General features: G+C 43.2%; 2 protein-coding genes and 1 non-coding gene across 3 annotated transcripts in view; all 3 read right to left on the bottom strand.

The window, feature by feature from the left end:
• The window catches only part of LOC144697978 (uncharacterized), a 608,842-nt gene that overhangs the window by 107,565 nt on the left and 485,155 nt on the right, over positions 1-16,122 (bottom strand). The gene's annotated exons all lie outside the window — the stretch shown is intronic.
• The window catches only part of LOC144697977 (uncharacterized), a 39,413-nt gene that overhangs the window by 16,990 nt on the left and 6,301 nt on the right, over positions 1-16,122 (bottom strand). The gene's annotated exons all lie outside the window — the stretch shown is intronic.
• Positions 7,417-7,489, bottom strand: trnai-uau (transfer RNA isoleucine (anticodon UAU)). Its single transcript has one exon. It is a non-coding gene; the product is annotated as a tRNA-Ile (tRNA).

Raw genomic sequence — 16,122 nt, 5'->3', positions numbered from 1 at the left:
TTAACATTGGCGCCAAAGTGGAAGAGAATTGGACTACAGCGCAGGAAAAACAATTCCTGAAAGATACTGTGGGAAGATAAAGCTGGTGAGCCAGCAGCACATGGTCACGGGATGGGCAGCAGTGGAAACCTCATTTTGACACAGTAGGCAGAAGAAACATTAAAATCCTAAACATAATTAAAATACACCCATTATTGAGACAGAGAAAGTTAGACAATGGCAGAGAGGTGATCAGGAAGGGCAGAGGTGAAACAGAGCAATAGATGGACATGGATTTAGATCCACAGTAAAGGAGTCACACCAGCCCCAGAGCCATGTAACCTCTGATAGATAACAGAGTACAGGACTAAAAGCTCTAAACTGTGGATGAATAGTCAAGAATACTCAACTCTGAAACAATTTCAGTTTTTAAATGTAAACTCTCCTGCAGCTGGAAAGATATCAGAAGCACTGGAGTCAGCAAAAATTCTCCCAGTTGAGGAAATACCGGCAGAGTGGGGTGATGTCACCGTGTAATTGTCGATGTGTGATGATGTCACACACATGAACACAGAACATCTGGATCAGTGTAAACCAGTGATCACTACACATTTTGGAGGATGTGACTGTCCTTGAGAGGGGGCTGAGGAGTTATACCAGAATGGTTCAAAGCACGAGGGATTTTAGTTGTAAGGTTCGTTTGGAGAAACTGGTGTTGTTCTCCTTGGAGTAATGTAAGTTGAGGGGAGATTTTATGGAGGTGTTTTAGCTTATGATAGGTTGAGATAAGGTAGATAAAGATGTTCACATTAGTTGATCATAAAAGGGTTACAGACACAGGTTTAAGATTTGAAGCAAGATCAACAGGAGGGGTGTGAGGAAAGGAATTTACACAGTGAGTGGTTGAATGAGCTGGAACTCAATGCTTATAGTCAGAGGCCAATAATATTCAGATCCTGATGAATCGAGTGACTCTGTTAGATCTTGATGTGATGTTTGGTTTGAGTTTCCCCTTTGCAAATCCTTCCCATTTTACATCCTGTAAAAAGATCATTAATAAAATCCATCAATGTCAGCCCAGGATAGAAGTTGCGAAGAGACAAACATTTCTCTTGGTTTGAGTTTGCTATGTGTAAATCCTCCCCTTCTAACCCCCTGTAAAAGGAGTTTCCAAAATCCATCCCTGTCAGTCCAGGATAGAAATTCACAACATTCTCTCCTCCTGCCACCTGGACCAGGGTGACTGCGCATGCGCCTTGCTGCACACCCGTTGCCACAGGCCGGACAGAGGGAGAGACCCCGCCATTTCCGGTCTGTTCGCTGCAAACACGGGACCGGTAGTTTCTTATTAAGGTTCTGCGGCCTGAACCAAGTTGTTATGAAACCTCCCTGCCCACTCCGCTGGCTCCATTCCTCCCGCCCACCAACTAACTCTGTTATTCTGCTGTAGTCGCCATTTTCTCATCCGCTCTCTGCGGCTCCAGTCGCAGGACAACACTGCGCATGCTCAGACGGGAGACGCAATGCACATGTGCCAATTACATCCCGCAATGCACATGCTGGGCGACAGGTCCGCCATGAGAAGCCGATACTATTGCATGTAAAATCATTTTTGATGATCCGATGATGACTGGAGATTTAGGGTCAAAATATATTTTTTTAAAATCAATTGAGGCAACAAAGTGCACACGCCTCTACCATACTTCTCTCCTGGTTGTAATTAACAGCAGAACAAACCCCTACAGTTAGATGTCAATTCACTGGATTCTTACCAGGTGAGGTGAAGAAGTTATTTTTCTTTCCACACACTGAACATTTAATCTCCGTCTTGCCAGTAAGAATGTGCCTATTGCGGATTAAATGTTTTGAACTTTTAAAGCCCCTGGTGACTGGTGACCAAACTTTGCACGCATGAACTACCTGAATTTTCTCCATCAGGTGTGACTGCTGCTTTGTCAACTAATCAGATGATCGAGTGAATCCATTTTCACATTCAGCTGGTGAATGATGTTTTCACTGTGTGACTTTACCCAGGGATGTGCAGCTCAGACTTGGATCTCAAATCCTTCTGAAAATGAGTTCTACATTCTCATCCAAGGAAAAGAGAACAGCGATGTGGTAAATCTGAAATAAAAACAGAACGTTTTGGAATTCGAAACAGGCCCGGTAGCGTCAGTGGAGAGAGACATATTTTTCTTTTCAGGTCTGTGACTTTTCAGCAGAACTGTACTGAGTCAGTACACAGACCTGAAAACATAACTCTGACTCTCAATCCACAGAAATTCCCAGATATGTCGAGTATTTCTATCATTTTCAGCCTTTATCTCTGGTCAAAGACATTGCTTCTGAAATGGACATTGGATTTATTGGTGACTAAGTTATATTGATTCTTGTCTATCCGCAAGTGAAAACATCTTCCAAACACTTTTCTAATATTAGCAACTTCGATCAAGTCATCCCTCACCCTGTTTTCCAGAGAAAACCTGTTTAACCTCTTCAATTGTTCTTGAATGCTATCACTTTTCAGTTCTGGCATCACTCCAGTAAATCTTTCTTGCACCTGTTACAGAGCATCTGGATGAACATAATGATATGGAGATGGAGCATCCCTTTCAAAATAGGCACTTTTACCATGATTCTGTTGTGTACCTTCTTGCAGTACATCGACTGAGCACATTGAAATCCAGTGTGAAAATATTAACAAATTCAAATCTTAACAAGGTGCACAAGACTGGAAGGAGAGTGTGGCTGTGTATAATTGATACTGTGCACATTCCTGTAATCAGTATCTCAGGCAATCAGGAAAATGAGCTCCTGTAAACCCATCCCGACTCAAAGTCTTGTGTCTTACATTCCCTGTCCCTGCTTTCCAGGGAAAAATTGGGTTCGTGAACTGACTTTGCCTGCATCACGCAACTAATTGACCTGGGAGCTTGATGGGCAGAGGGAGCTGGAGGCGAGGCAGGGACAGAAGTAGAAACAGCTGCAGCATAGAAGTGTTTAGAATTTGACGTGTGTAACTTACTTTCAGTGATGAATTTCTGCCGTGTGTTCCCTTGTCAGCTTCACAGGAGCCACAGTGATGAGGTTGGTGGGTTTTGGAAATTGAAAGTTGTACATGAGCAGCTTGAACAGCAGGTCGAACAAGTGCCAGCTCAAATTTTATTTCGGGGTATGTGTGCGGTGATTCATTTTAACAGGAAGGACAAGGAGGGACAGAATCAAAATATATTGCTGTGGGGAAAAAGGTGGGATTATGTAATTAGTTAAGTTGCTCTTCCAGATAGCCGACACGGACACAATGGGCCGAATTTACTCCTTTTCTGCTGTAGGCATTTATGATTTTATACCAACAACATTAAACTGTGCAGAGGGTCAGTTGTCGTGGCCGAGTGGTAAGGCATTGGAGTCCAAGTCCATTGGGGTTTTCCACTTCCCATTTTCCCTGGTTTTAACTCTCTGTCTACAGAGTTAATTATCAGTTAAATTGAATCTAATCCATCCAAACACTCGAGAGTTTTCATATTTCCGTTCATTCACGAAAACATTCACGAAACCTGCACTGGGAAATAAACAAAAACAGAACCAGGCTGGTGTCATTCTTGCTTCCCTAAAGGACGTTAGTGAACCAGGTGGGTTCTTATGACAATCGTTCCATGGCCATTATTAGACTTTCAATTCCAGGTGGGATTCCAACCCTGGCCCCCAAAAGGATTACCCTGTGTCTCTGGATTACTAGCCCAGTGACAATACCACTAAGCCACCACCTCCCTGAGTCTTCACTCTTTCTCAAAATAAAATTCAGCAAAATAATAATAATTTTAAAAAAAATGTTTCTTCTGGCAGCGGCTGATTGGAGAGTGTTGGGCTGGAAAATTGCTGCTTTTTCCTGTCTCACTCCCTGTGGAGCTGAGGAAGAGAGAAAAATTGATGCGTTTCTTTGAATCCAATAACTTCATTGATTTCTATTGGGCTAGATGGAGGTACATGATCGTTTATTTTCTTCAACATGAATATTCAGAATAATCTTTGAAATGAATGTTCAGAAATGAAGATTGGTGTGGGAACTCAGAGGGTAAAAGTCGAGCTTGCTACGTTGGGTGATATTTTCCTGTAGATTCAGGGCCACAGAGCCAGCCAGACCTGTGTGAGAATGAATGACGGTGGGGAGAAAACGACGACGGATTCACCCCTGGGTGGCCTCAAATCACCGATTTTTCTTTTCAGTTAACAGCTGAATGCACTGATCAATTGTACAACAGAGACTGGTGAAAGTTCACTCTTCGAGATACCCGAAAGCAGGGAGTCAGTGAGTTAAAGCTTCCGATTGTTCCATATCAATTTTATTCTTCCAAAATTAAATTTGGGACATTCATTGTGGGCACATGGAAACAGTCTGATCCCACCCACTGCAGACACATCCATGTCACCGGAAACCAGCTCTCCTACAACCGGTGCCATCTCCCTTTGAGCCTCTCGGTGTTTTGTCTGTTACCAACTATTCTGATTGTCCTGAAGCCGATATTTCTAAAGGGGTTTCTCTGTTACACAGCGAGTGGTTAGGATCTGGAATGTACTACCTGAGAGTGTGGGGGAGGCAGATTCAATCGCGGATTTCAAAAGAGAATTGGACAGAAAATGCAGGTCTCCGGGGAAAAGGTGGGGGAGTGGGACCAGGTTATTAATTTCCAGAAGAGTAAGAGATCTCCGTTTTCAGGCGGAGATGAGGACATTTTTTCACTCTCAGAGGGTCGTTAGCCTGTGGAATTATTTTCCCCGGAAATCAGTAGAGGCTGGGTCATTGAATATATTCAAGGCAGAATTGGACAGAGCTAAGGGTTAAGGGGACAGACAGGAAAGTGGAGTTGAGACCACAACCAGATCAGCCATGATCTTATTGAAGGGCAGCGCAGGCTCAAAGGGCTGAATGGCCTACTCCCGCTAATGTTCCTGAGTCTTATGTTCCTATGACACGAGCCGAATGGCCTCTCTCTGTGGTGTAACCTTGGATCTGATTCTATTATACTATGAGGGGCTTCTGGGGTAAAATGGTCTATTCTGGCCCTATTGGTTATGTTGTAATTCAGTGCCAATACCACTCAAGGCAATGGTTAGTGTGCATTGAGTGGAGATAGCATGGCCGAGCGGTCTCAGGGAGTTGGGTTTATACTCCAGTCTCCTGTATGTATTGCCCTTTCAGTCACATCATCTCAGAATGGGCTCGAATTAGGTGTCATTTTAAGATCTTCATTTTGGTAGGAAGAACAAAGAGAGTCAGTGTAAATTGCAGGGTGACCAGGAAGATGTGGAGCCGAATGCTCTCTATCGCTGCTAGAACCGTTCTGGGATGTTATATGAACAACATTAAAATCACTGTAAGGCCTGTAGTCTGGGCCAAGTGTTTAAAGTGATGGGCTTGAAATCCATTGGGGGTCTCCTGAAGCAGATTTGAGTCTGGCTGACTGTGCATCTTGCCTTAGATGCCTCCAGGGTTAATTATTGGTTAAATTGAATAAAAACCTTCCAAACTCTTCCATGTGCTCTGCCTGCTTCCCTTCCGCGTTTCTTCATATCCGTCCATCTGCAAACATTCACTCAATTTGGAGTCTGGAAAGGAACAATAATTGGCCAAGTTGGTGTCGCCCTTGCTTTCTTGCTGTTTGCCTCTCCTTCGGCCTCTGTCACTCTTGTTGTAAATGTCTATCTCTGTTCCTCTGTGTGTGTCAATGTGCTTCGGTTCCCCGGGGGCATGGGGACATTTTTACCATCACAAGCTTTATTCACATGAGTTAAATTCAGAACGAGCTGAGACACCAACTGGAAATCAGGATTTCTATTCCTGTATTTTGGAATATGAACAGTTTTACTTGCATGTCCGGTGAGCTCAATCGCTACAGAATGAGCCTCTAAATTTCGGGGCCATGTGTTCGAGCCCCACGTTGGGCGCCATTGTTTCTGAAAACTTTGCAGCTTTCATGGGTGAGCCCCAGGACCCCATTGCTCTGGCAGTGTCACCGCTCAAATTGAGTCTCTCTCTCCATCCCACTTTGTGAAAAATAGACTTGTTTGTGCTTGAGTGAAAATTGCCTTCTGCTTCACTGGAAATTGTGAGTGTTTAGTGCTGGGGATTTGGTGCTTTCACTGGCACAGCCTATGTTCAATTCCCAGTCAAAGAAAACCTTTTCCTTACCACTGTGTGAATTGCTACAATGAACAGGAATTCCTTATTGAATGAAACTAGGTCTGGCAGCGTCTGTGGAGTGAGAAACAGAGTTAATCTTCCAGCTGGATGATCTTTCAACAGAGCTGGAAAAGTCAGAGATGTAACAGGTGGGAAACAAGTCCAGGGGCAGAGGGAGGGGAGTGAAAGGACAAAAGGGAAGGACAGTGATAGGTACAAGGCATGAGAGAGAAACTGACTAAAGGGATGATGGTGCAAAATGTGGGTGGGAATGGGACAGATTTATCTTCCTGCTGTTCAAACTAGCAAAAATATCACTCTTGATCAACCAATCACAACTGCTCTTTCAAAGCAGCACGCAGGGCCGAATGGCCTCTTTCTGTGCTTAAAATTTCCCTAATTGTTTCATTTCCATCCCCACTGCTGCTGCCTTCACAGTCATTCGATCATCTTACAACCCATTCCAGCAAAATCCACTTGCTTTCCTTGTGTTCAGCTCCTCTGACGTCATGGGACTGAGTAAATTCAGTGAGAATTATTTTTTGTCATTTGGCACGAGATTTGGAACCAGACCTGGGAGATATTTGTGTCGGTGTAAACAGTGAAATCTCCCCTATTGCCGCTATATTTTGCCGTGAACCACCATCTCTATAGTCAGTGATTTGCAGCCTTTCACAGCCCTTCTCTCATTCCTTGTCTTCACCTATGTATTTGTTCATGACCTGTTGCACGGGTGACATTTCCAGCTCTGATGCAAAACTCCAGCTCTCACTCCACTGATTCAGGCGGAGCTGATATGCGTTTTCAGTTTTCAATCAAGTAGTAATGCATATTTATATTAATCATTATCATGACATTTATAAGCGCCGAACCCTAACCACAAGACTCCCAGGTTTGCAACTTCACAGCCCAGCTTATCCACGCTATCTGTGCCTTTTATTTTCATTTCACATCTCTTTCACCAGGGACAGTTTTCTCCCACAAAATGACACGTTCATACAAGACACAACCGACTTCTTCAGCCGATGACAGCAGTGATTGCTGTTAGCTGGAGCAGCATTCATTGTCGCACAGTTCCGGGTTGTCATTGGGTCCTTAAATGACAGAAAATGCCAACTCTCCTGTTACCCAGCGAGTTCTAACAGATAAAGCGAAGAGCAAGTGCAATCCAGTTGTGAGACACAGCATTCAGCTAATATTCAACAACAAGGAGAGAGGCAGCTTTTCCTCTTATTTAAATAAGCAAGTTTCGATATTGTTTCTGCCCAGTTTTGAACCAGGGACCTTTCGCATATAAGGTGAACGTGATAACCACTACACTACAGAAACTCCATCCATAATTAGCCCAGTATACCTGACTACACTGCAGTTCCGCAGCAGCACTTTGGGTCTTTGTTTTGAAGAAATGGAATTCGGCTGTTCTCATTAGGAATGCTGGAGACAGACTGATCAACAATGTCATCATCAAATGGTACAGCAGGTTGGTAGGTCATTGGATCATCGCATCTATGCCAGAGGAGGAACCAATTCAGAGGAACCAATGCGTTTCAATATACTTCTCTCTCTTCATAAGCCTAATTTTTCTCTATTTCAAGTAACTGTCCATTTCACTTTTGAAGGACGAGTTTCTGCAGAATCCATGCACAGTTTCCCTTAACTAACAAAGTTTTCCCGACCCAGTAACATGAAGATTTGGACTTGGGTTCCTTCCAGTCTCTGGAGGAGCGGATCCGAATCCCAGTGCTGCCACAGTTTAAGTCACATTCCCACTTTAGGAATTCCCTTCCGGAGAACAAGAGGGGATTCTAGTTTAATATAGGGCGGGTTGTTGTCCTTTATTTTGTTTGGAAAAACGCGGAGAGGCAACACAAATATAAATTTTGTGGGGGAAAGGCGGGTGTGTGGAATTGGTTGAGTTGCTCTTCCAGAGAACCAGCACAGACACGATGGGCCAAGTGACTTATTTTGCAGCCATCTCTGATTTGACAAGAACACATTTAAGCTCTGGAGCAGCTGTTGGTCATAACTCAATGTTTAAGGTGACGGATTTGAAATCCATTGGGGTCTCCCCCTGTAAGTTTGAATCCTGCTGCCTACAGTTCTCATTATTCATCATTTTAATCAGGTGCCATCAACCTCATCCCTGCGGCTCCTGTGAAACTGACAAGGCGACACGCGGCAGAAATTCATCACTGAAAGTAACTGACACACATCAAATTCTGCCACTTTCATGCCGCATCTTTTAACTTCCTGTTCTCCCTCTCAGACATTTCCAGGTCTATCAAATGTCATCCACCTGGAACTTCAGCCTCTGCCCCGTTTTACTGCATATGGTCGATTTTCCGTGTGCTTAAGTTAGCAGGTGGCTCCATAGCTCACCCGTTATAGTGCTGCTTTTGTAAGCCAGGGACAACGAGTTCAACGAGCCCACGAATAACCTTCAGTTGAGAATACCAAGTTATGCGGAAAACCGAGAGACTACAGAACAACATAAATGAAGCAAAATACTGTGGCGAAGCATTTTGCTTTTAAGTTAAAATACTGCGGATGCTGGAAATCTGTATTAAAAACAGGAAATGCTGTAAAAGCTCAGCATCTGACAGCATCTGTGGAGAGAGAAACAGAGTTAATGTCTCGAGTCCGTGTGACTCTTCTTCAGAGCTAAAGAGAAGAAGAAATGTGATGGAATTTATACTGTTTATGAGGGGTTGGGTGGAGCAGGTGGGAAGGTCAGCGATAGGTGGGGGCTCAGGAAGGGTTGACAAAGGAGTCAGGGACACAAGACAAAGGGAGTGTTAATGGTAGAGGTAAGGGCTAAAAAAGGTGCTGATTGTGGCATAAAGGCAAGAAAGCAGAATGTGTGAATAGCAGAAAAAGGATCAGCGCTCTGTGAAAGAACAACATAGAAAAACTGACAGATGGCCCTTTAGAGGCCTTCCTCCTCACTTTCCAAGGGCCAACAAAGCAGAATATGTTTCAAAAGGTGAGAAAGTTGTGCTGATGTTCAAAGAGACTTCGCTGTGCATGTACAAAGAGCACAGAAATTTGCATCAGTGTCTGTAGCACAATTGGTCAGCGCGTTCAGCTGTTAACTGTAAAGTTTGGTGGTTCAGAGATGAAGACGTTAATGTTTTTCCCCCATCAACATTCAGTGTCACTCAGATCCTACTTGTCAATGGCGGCAAGAACATTTTCCACAAATGTTGCAAGTTCTACTGTGAGTTTCGATTCAGGGAATTCTCGGTGTGTAAAGCAAATGTCATAACCACTAGACTACAAAAACAACATGCAGCTCCTTGCAGAACCACCTAGAATGTCCTTTGCACTTCAGAACCTTGTTTTGTGAAAGTACAATTCGGCTGGAAATCTTAGCCATGCGGCAGAGAAATTGATCTAACATTAGAATCATCAGATGACACAGCACATCAGCAGCTCATTCAACACTTCACACATGTGCGAACAACCTTACAGCAAATCTGTCCCCATCCTTCCCTCTTTCTTCCGAGTCATGCATTTTTCAGAATATTATTCAAAACCTGGAGAAGTATAAATGTCACGTGGTTTTGAGATGATTTATCCAGTTACTATTTAAGAACAAACGGGAATGACGCAACCTTTCCTCACACTTAATTCTGTTAATGCTTCTACCCCTTTTCATGCGGGGAAGCTTTCTGTGTGTGAGAGACCATGATCCTCATTACCCTACACAAACCCTGCAATGTGAAGAGCCCAACTGAACACACAGGAGACAGACAGTGAGGGTTTTTCAGGATGGAAAGACATAAATAGTGGAGTGTCACAAGGATCAGTCCTGGGGCCTCAATTATTTATTATCTAAATTAATGACTTGGAGGAGGGGGCAGAGTGTAATGTATCCAAATTTGCTGACGATACAAAAATAGGTGGGAGAGCAGGTTGTGATGAGGACATAAGGAATCTGCAAGGGGATATAGATAGATTGAGTGTGTGGGCAAAAACTTGGCGGATGGAGCTTAATGTAGGAAAGTGTGAGATCAGGCACTTTGGTAGGAAGAATCAAAAGGCAGGCTATTATTTAAATGGAGAGAGACCCCAAAAAATTCAGCACAGAGGGATCTGAGTGTTCCTGTGCATGCAGGTGCAGCAAGTAATTGAGAAGGCAAATGAAATTTTGGCCTGTGTTGCTTGCGGTTGGAGTTTAAACAGAGGGAAGTCTTGTTACAATTGTACAGCGTGTTGATGAGGCCGCATCTGGAGTACTGTGCATAGTTTTGGTCCCCATATTTAAGAAAAGATATACTGGCACTAGAGGCAGTTCAAAAGAGATTCACTAGGCTGATTCCTGGAGTGAAGGGATTGACTTATCAAGAACGGCTAAACAGGTGAGACCTTTATTCATTAGAGTTTAGAAGAATGAGTGGTGATCTTATTGAAACGCACAAGATTCTGGTGTGGGCTTGACAGGGTAGATATTGAGAAGATGTTCCCGCTAGTGGGAGAAGCTCGAACTAGGGGGGGTTACAGACTAAGGGGACACTCATTCAAAACTGAGATGCGAAGGAATTTATTCTCCCAGAGGGTAGTAAATGTCTGGAATTCTCTACCCCAGAGAGTTGTGCAGGCTAGATCACTGACAGTATTTAAAGAAGAGAACACATGTTCTTGTGTTCTTATGAAACGTGTCTCTGGTGAAAGGTGTCGGAAATGAAAATAAAAGGCACGGGTAAATGGTACACAGTAAATGGTAGAGCACTGAGGAGTGCAGAGGAACAAAGGGATTTGGGAGTTCAGATACATAATTCCCTGAAAGTGGCGTCACAGGTAGACAAGGTTGTAAAGAAAGCTTTTGGCATACTGGCCTTCATAAATCAAAGTATTGAGTATAGGAGTTGGGATGTTATGGTGAGGTTGTATAAGACATTGGTGAGGCCAACTTTGGAGTATTGTGTGCAGTTCTGGTCGCCTAACAACAGGAAGGATATCAGTAAGATTGAGAGAGTGCAGAGAAGATTTATTAGGATGTTGCTGGGTCTTAAGGAGTTGAGTTACAGGGAAAGATTAAACAGGTTAGGACTTTATTCCTTGGAGCGTAGAAGAATGAGGGGAGATTTGATAGAAGTTTACAAAATTGTGAGGGGTATAGACAGAGTAAATGCGAGTAGGCTCTTTCCACTTAGATTAGGAGAAATAAACACGAGAGGACATGGCTTTAGGGTGAAAGGGGAAAAGTTTAGGGGGAACATTAGGGGGAACTTCTTCACTCAGAGAGTGGTGAGAGTGTGGAACGAGCTACCATCTGACCTGGTAAATGCGGGCTCCCTCTTAAGTTTTAAGAATAAATTAGATAGATACATGGGTGGGAGAGATCTGGAGGGTTATGGACTAGGTGCAGGTCAATGGGACTAGCAGAATAATATTTCGGCACAGACTAGAAGGGCCGAATGGCCTGTTTTCTGTGCTGTAGTGTTCTAGATGTAGAATCTATGGTTCTATGGATAACAGAGATAAACCAGGCTGTAAATCTTGTGCGCAGCCTCCTTGGTGGTTTCGTGGTTAGGCTTTGGCGCTTTCATCACCGCGGCCTGGATTCAATTCCCGGTCCGTGAATGATGATTTACTGACCTCGTGCAAACTGTTAAAATTTGCTTGAGATGTTTCATGATTAAAATGATCAGCTCTGCCCGAATCAGTAGAGTGAGAGCTGGAGTGTTGCATCAGAGCTGGAAATGTCATCCGTGCAACAGATCAAGAGCAATTACAGAGGTGAAGATAGGGAATGAGAGAATGGTTGCGATAGGCTGCAATGCACTGACTGTAGAAATAGTGATGCAAGGCAAAATATAGGGGAGATTTTGCTATTTACACCGGCGCAAATATCTCCCAGACCTGGTTCCAAATCTCGTGTTAAATGAGCAGAAAACTTCTCGCTGAATCTTCCACTTCTTAGCTGCATTTCCTTCCAAACATTGCAAACACCTCCTGCACCTTCCATCCTGATATTTTTCTCTGTGACATTTTGATATGAAGCTGCACAACTGATGTGAATGAAGTTTGTGATGGTAAAAATATGTTCAAATCCTTGGGGAACTGAACCGCATTGACACACACAGAGGAACACACCCAGACATATACACCGAGAATGATAGAGGCCGAAGGAGAGAGACACACCCAGAAAGCAACTATCACATCAACCTGACTCCTTTTTTGTTCCATTTCCTGCTGGAAATTTCGTGAATGTTTTCGTTAATGAACGGAAATCGGGAAACATCCGAGTGTTTGGATGGATTCCATTCAGTTTAACCGCTTATTAACTCTGTAAACATATAGTTAAAACCAGGAATAATGAAAAGTGGGAACCCCAATGGATTTGGACTCCATCGCCTCAACCAATCGTTCACGACTACTGGCCCTATGGATAGGTTACTGTTGTTGGGATACAAGCATCGATCGCTGAAGCATAGAAGGAGGGCCGTGCAGGCTGTCTGGAAGAGCAACTCAACTACTTCCACGATTGTGCATTCTCACAAAAGCAATAAACATTTATACTGCTTCTCCGCTTCTTCCAGTTAAATTGAAACCCAATACATGCCTGCATTCACTTTGAGCTGGCACTTTTTCGTCAGAAGAGAGAATTAAAATTGACCCACAGGTGAACCACCTTTAACTTTAGCAGCTGATCCACAGAGGCTTGAACCTGAATCCAGCACCTGAGGCCGTTCGGCCAAGCTACCACGTTCAACCTGCTGTTTCCCCTCGCCTTGATGGCATTTTCACTGAGATAGAACATTAAAAATATCAAAAAGTGAACAGGAATTGGCCATAATCCCCCTCGAGCCTCCTCCACCAATTCATAAGATCATGTCAGATCTGTAGCTTTAACACCAATTTCCCACCCAATCCCAATAGCCCTTCATTCCCTTAAAGTCCAAAAATCTAGATCTCAGCCTTCAATATGCTCATCGACTGAGGATCCACAGGCCTCTGGGCTGCAGAATTCCAAAGATTCACAAGCCTTTGAGTGAAGAAATGTCTCCTCACCTCAGTCCTAAATGGCGGACACATTATGCAGAGAATGTGAGCCCAGTTCTAGACGCTCCAGCCAGGGGAAAACAACTTCGCAGCATGTTCACTGTCAAGCTATCTCAGAATGTCAGACTTTTCAATGAGATCACCTCTCATTATTCTAAACCCCAGAGAGAACAGTGACATCCCACTTAAACAAAAACAGAAAATGCTGGAAAAAAACTCAACAGGTGTAACGGCATCTGTGGAGAGAGAAACTGAGTCAACATTTCGAGTCCGTATGACTCTTCTTCAGAGCTAAAGAGAGGTAAAAATGTGATGAAATTTATACTTTTTAAAGGTGGGTGGGGACGAGGGGGCAAGGGTGGTGGAGCAGGTGAAGCTGGATAGAAGGCCAGCGATAGGTGGGGGCAAAGGAGAGACTGATAAAGATGTCATGAACAAAAGGACAAAGGCGGTGTTGATGGTAGTGGTAAGTGGCCCCATTTGAACTGTCCTCCTAGGACAATCGCCTCATTTCAGGAATCAACCCAGTGAACTTTGAGTGCACACAGGCAGCGAGAGAATAGAGGGAGCAATGAGCTAAAGAAGGAAAAGAATACGAAGAAAAAGGCCATTGATCGATTGATCAGAAATTATATTGGTGCCAGTGTAAACAGTGGGCAGTAAAACCTGTCCCATTACCATCCAGATATTGCCCTTGCACCAGGCTCTCTATAGCCAGTTGTTCGCAACCTCTCACAGCCTTTCTCTTTTCCTCTTTCACTCCCTCTGTATTTGATCTCGGACTGTTGCATGGGCAACATTTTCAGCTGATGTGAAACTTCAACTCCCAGTCCACTGATTCTGGTCGAGCTGTTATACGTTTCCTTTACTCAGCCATAACAGTTTGGATTCCCTGAACGGGAGTTGACGCTGGGCTGTGGTGATGAAAGTGTTTAAGCCATCACCATCAGACCACCAGGTAAACGATTGACAAACCTGACAACTTGGCTTAGCCAGCCTTTTGCCATGATTTTTTTTTTCATTCCAGAGAGATGTATTTTCTCTTTTTTACCATTTTCACCAGAGACATTTTTCTCCTACAAAATGATTTTTTTTAAGTCAGAAGACAAAGGATTGCTTGAGCCAATGACAACAACGTTTGGTAACTATAGCAACCGGATTCCATTACCTCACAACAAAGACCCAAAGTGCTGCTGCATGACGTCACAGTTGAACATTCCAGCCAGCTCCATTGAGCTTTTCCCAGCACAGGGTTTGTGTAGGAGAATGGGGTGTGTGGTCACCTCACATGCCTGGAGTCCCAACTTCAAAACCTTGTGAGCACATTATCAAAATTTTCTCATCTTATGTGTGAAGAAAAATTGCATTATTCTTGTTTGGTGTTCAATATTAACCAAATTTATTTCCTTTCAGCAATGTGACATTTGCACTTCCCCAGGCCTTGAATGATATATTGCAAAATGAGCCGCTTTGGAGAAAGAGATGAAAACTGGGATGAATTGCTGCAAGATAGTTCACACATCTGTGAAGTGTTGAATGACCTGCTAATGTGCTGTTATTTTTGTGATTCTAATGTCTGATCAATTTCTCTGCCGCATGGCTGTTTTTCAGCCGAATTGTACTTCCATAAAACACGATCCTGAAGTGCAATATGACTTCATGGTTTGATAATCTCAGTCAGTCTCTGTCGTTTTGCATATTTTTTCTGTAGTGTAATTTTTAATCACGTACATGCGAAAGGACCCAGTCTGGAACCTGGAAGAAACATTATCTAAACTTACTCAACTAAATGTGAGGAAAGTTCCAGAATTCATGCTTGTTGGCGACTATTAACTATGCATAGTATGTGACAGCCATATGACATTTTATCTGTCCTCTGTCTCAAAATGCATTCAGCAAAATTGGAAAGGTTGAATTTGACTGGGCACAAGCTTATTCAGTCAACACAGGAATTAATGGGGTTACAAATTGAAATTAACAATCACTTCACATCTCAAAGATGTCGATTAGTGTGGTTCTGAAGACAGACGCAAGCATTACTGTGATTGAACACGAGGAAATGGCAAGGATGGTGTATAATCCCTGTGCATCAGTCTTTATGATAGATCTTTATTCCTTCATGCGCATCACTGGCCAGCATTTGTTGTCCATGTGCAATTGCCCTGCTGAGTGACTTGCTAGACAATTTCCGACGGAAGTTTAGATTCAACCACATTGCAGTGCGTCTGGAGTCACATGTGGGCCAGGGAAGGACGACAGCAGATTTACTTCCAGAAAGGACTGGCGAACCAGATGGGTTTTTACAACAATCAATGGTTGTTGCCTGGTCACCATTGCTGAGAAAATAATGGAGACATGCTTGATCAGGATAGATATCTATTGTAAATTTGACATGAAATTAATTGCATAAATAAAGTTTATTTCGAAAAATGTATAATGAATCCAAATCTAATTCTTTATGTCATTGGGTCATGGAATTTTTATTAATTAAAGCAAACTTCATGGATTCTGCAGAAATCCCTTCTTCAAAAGAGAATTGGACAGTTGCTTGAGAGGTGGAACATTCTAATTCATGCAAAGAAAGAAGGAAATTGGGACTAATTGGAAAAATATTTGTAAAATGCTGGCATAGGCACAATGGGTAATAGGTCCCCTTACAATGTTGTGCCATTTGATGATGACATTGTTAGATCGGTCTGTCACCAGTATTCCTAATGAGAACAGCCGAATTCCATTTCTTCAAAACAAAGACCCAAAGTGCTGCTGCATAACGGGACAGTTTAACATTATAGCTGGGTGCCTTTGCAGTGTAGAGGAGGCAAGTAACATCCTAGAAATAGTTGTAAGTCAGGAAATGGAAGTTAGGGATGAGCTCAAGAAAATTACCTTCACCAGGGAAACGGTACTGAGCAAATTGTTGGAGCTGCAGGCTGAAAAATCCCAGGTCTTAATGT

The sequence above is a fragment of the Cetorhinus maximus genome, chromosome 23 (genome assembly GCF_964194155.1).
Source record: "Cetorhinus maximus chromosome 23, sCetMax3.hap1.1, whole genome shotgun sequence".
Classification (NCBI taxonomy): Eukaryota; Metazoa; Chordata; class Chondrichthyes; order Lamniformes; family Cetorhinidae; genus Cetorhinus; species Cetorhinus maximus.
This window is presented reverse-complemented; position numbering and strand designations above follow the sequence as displayed.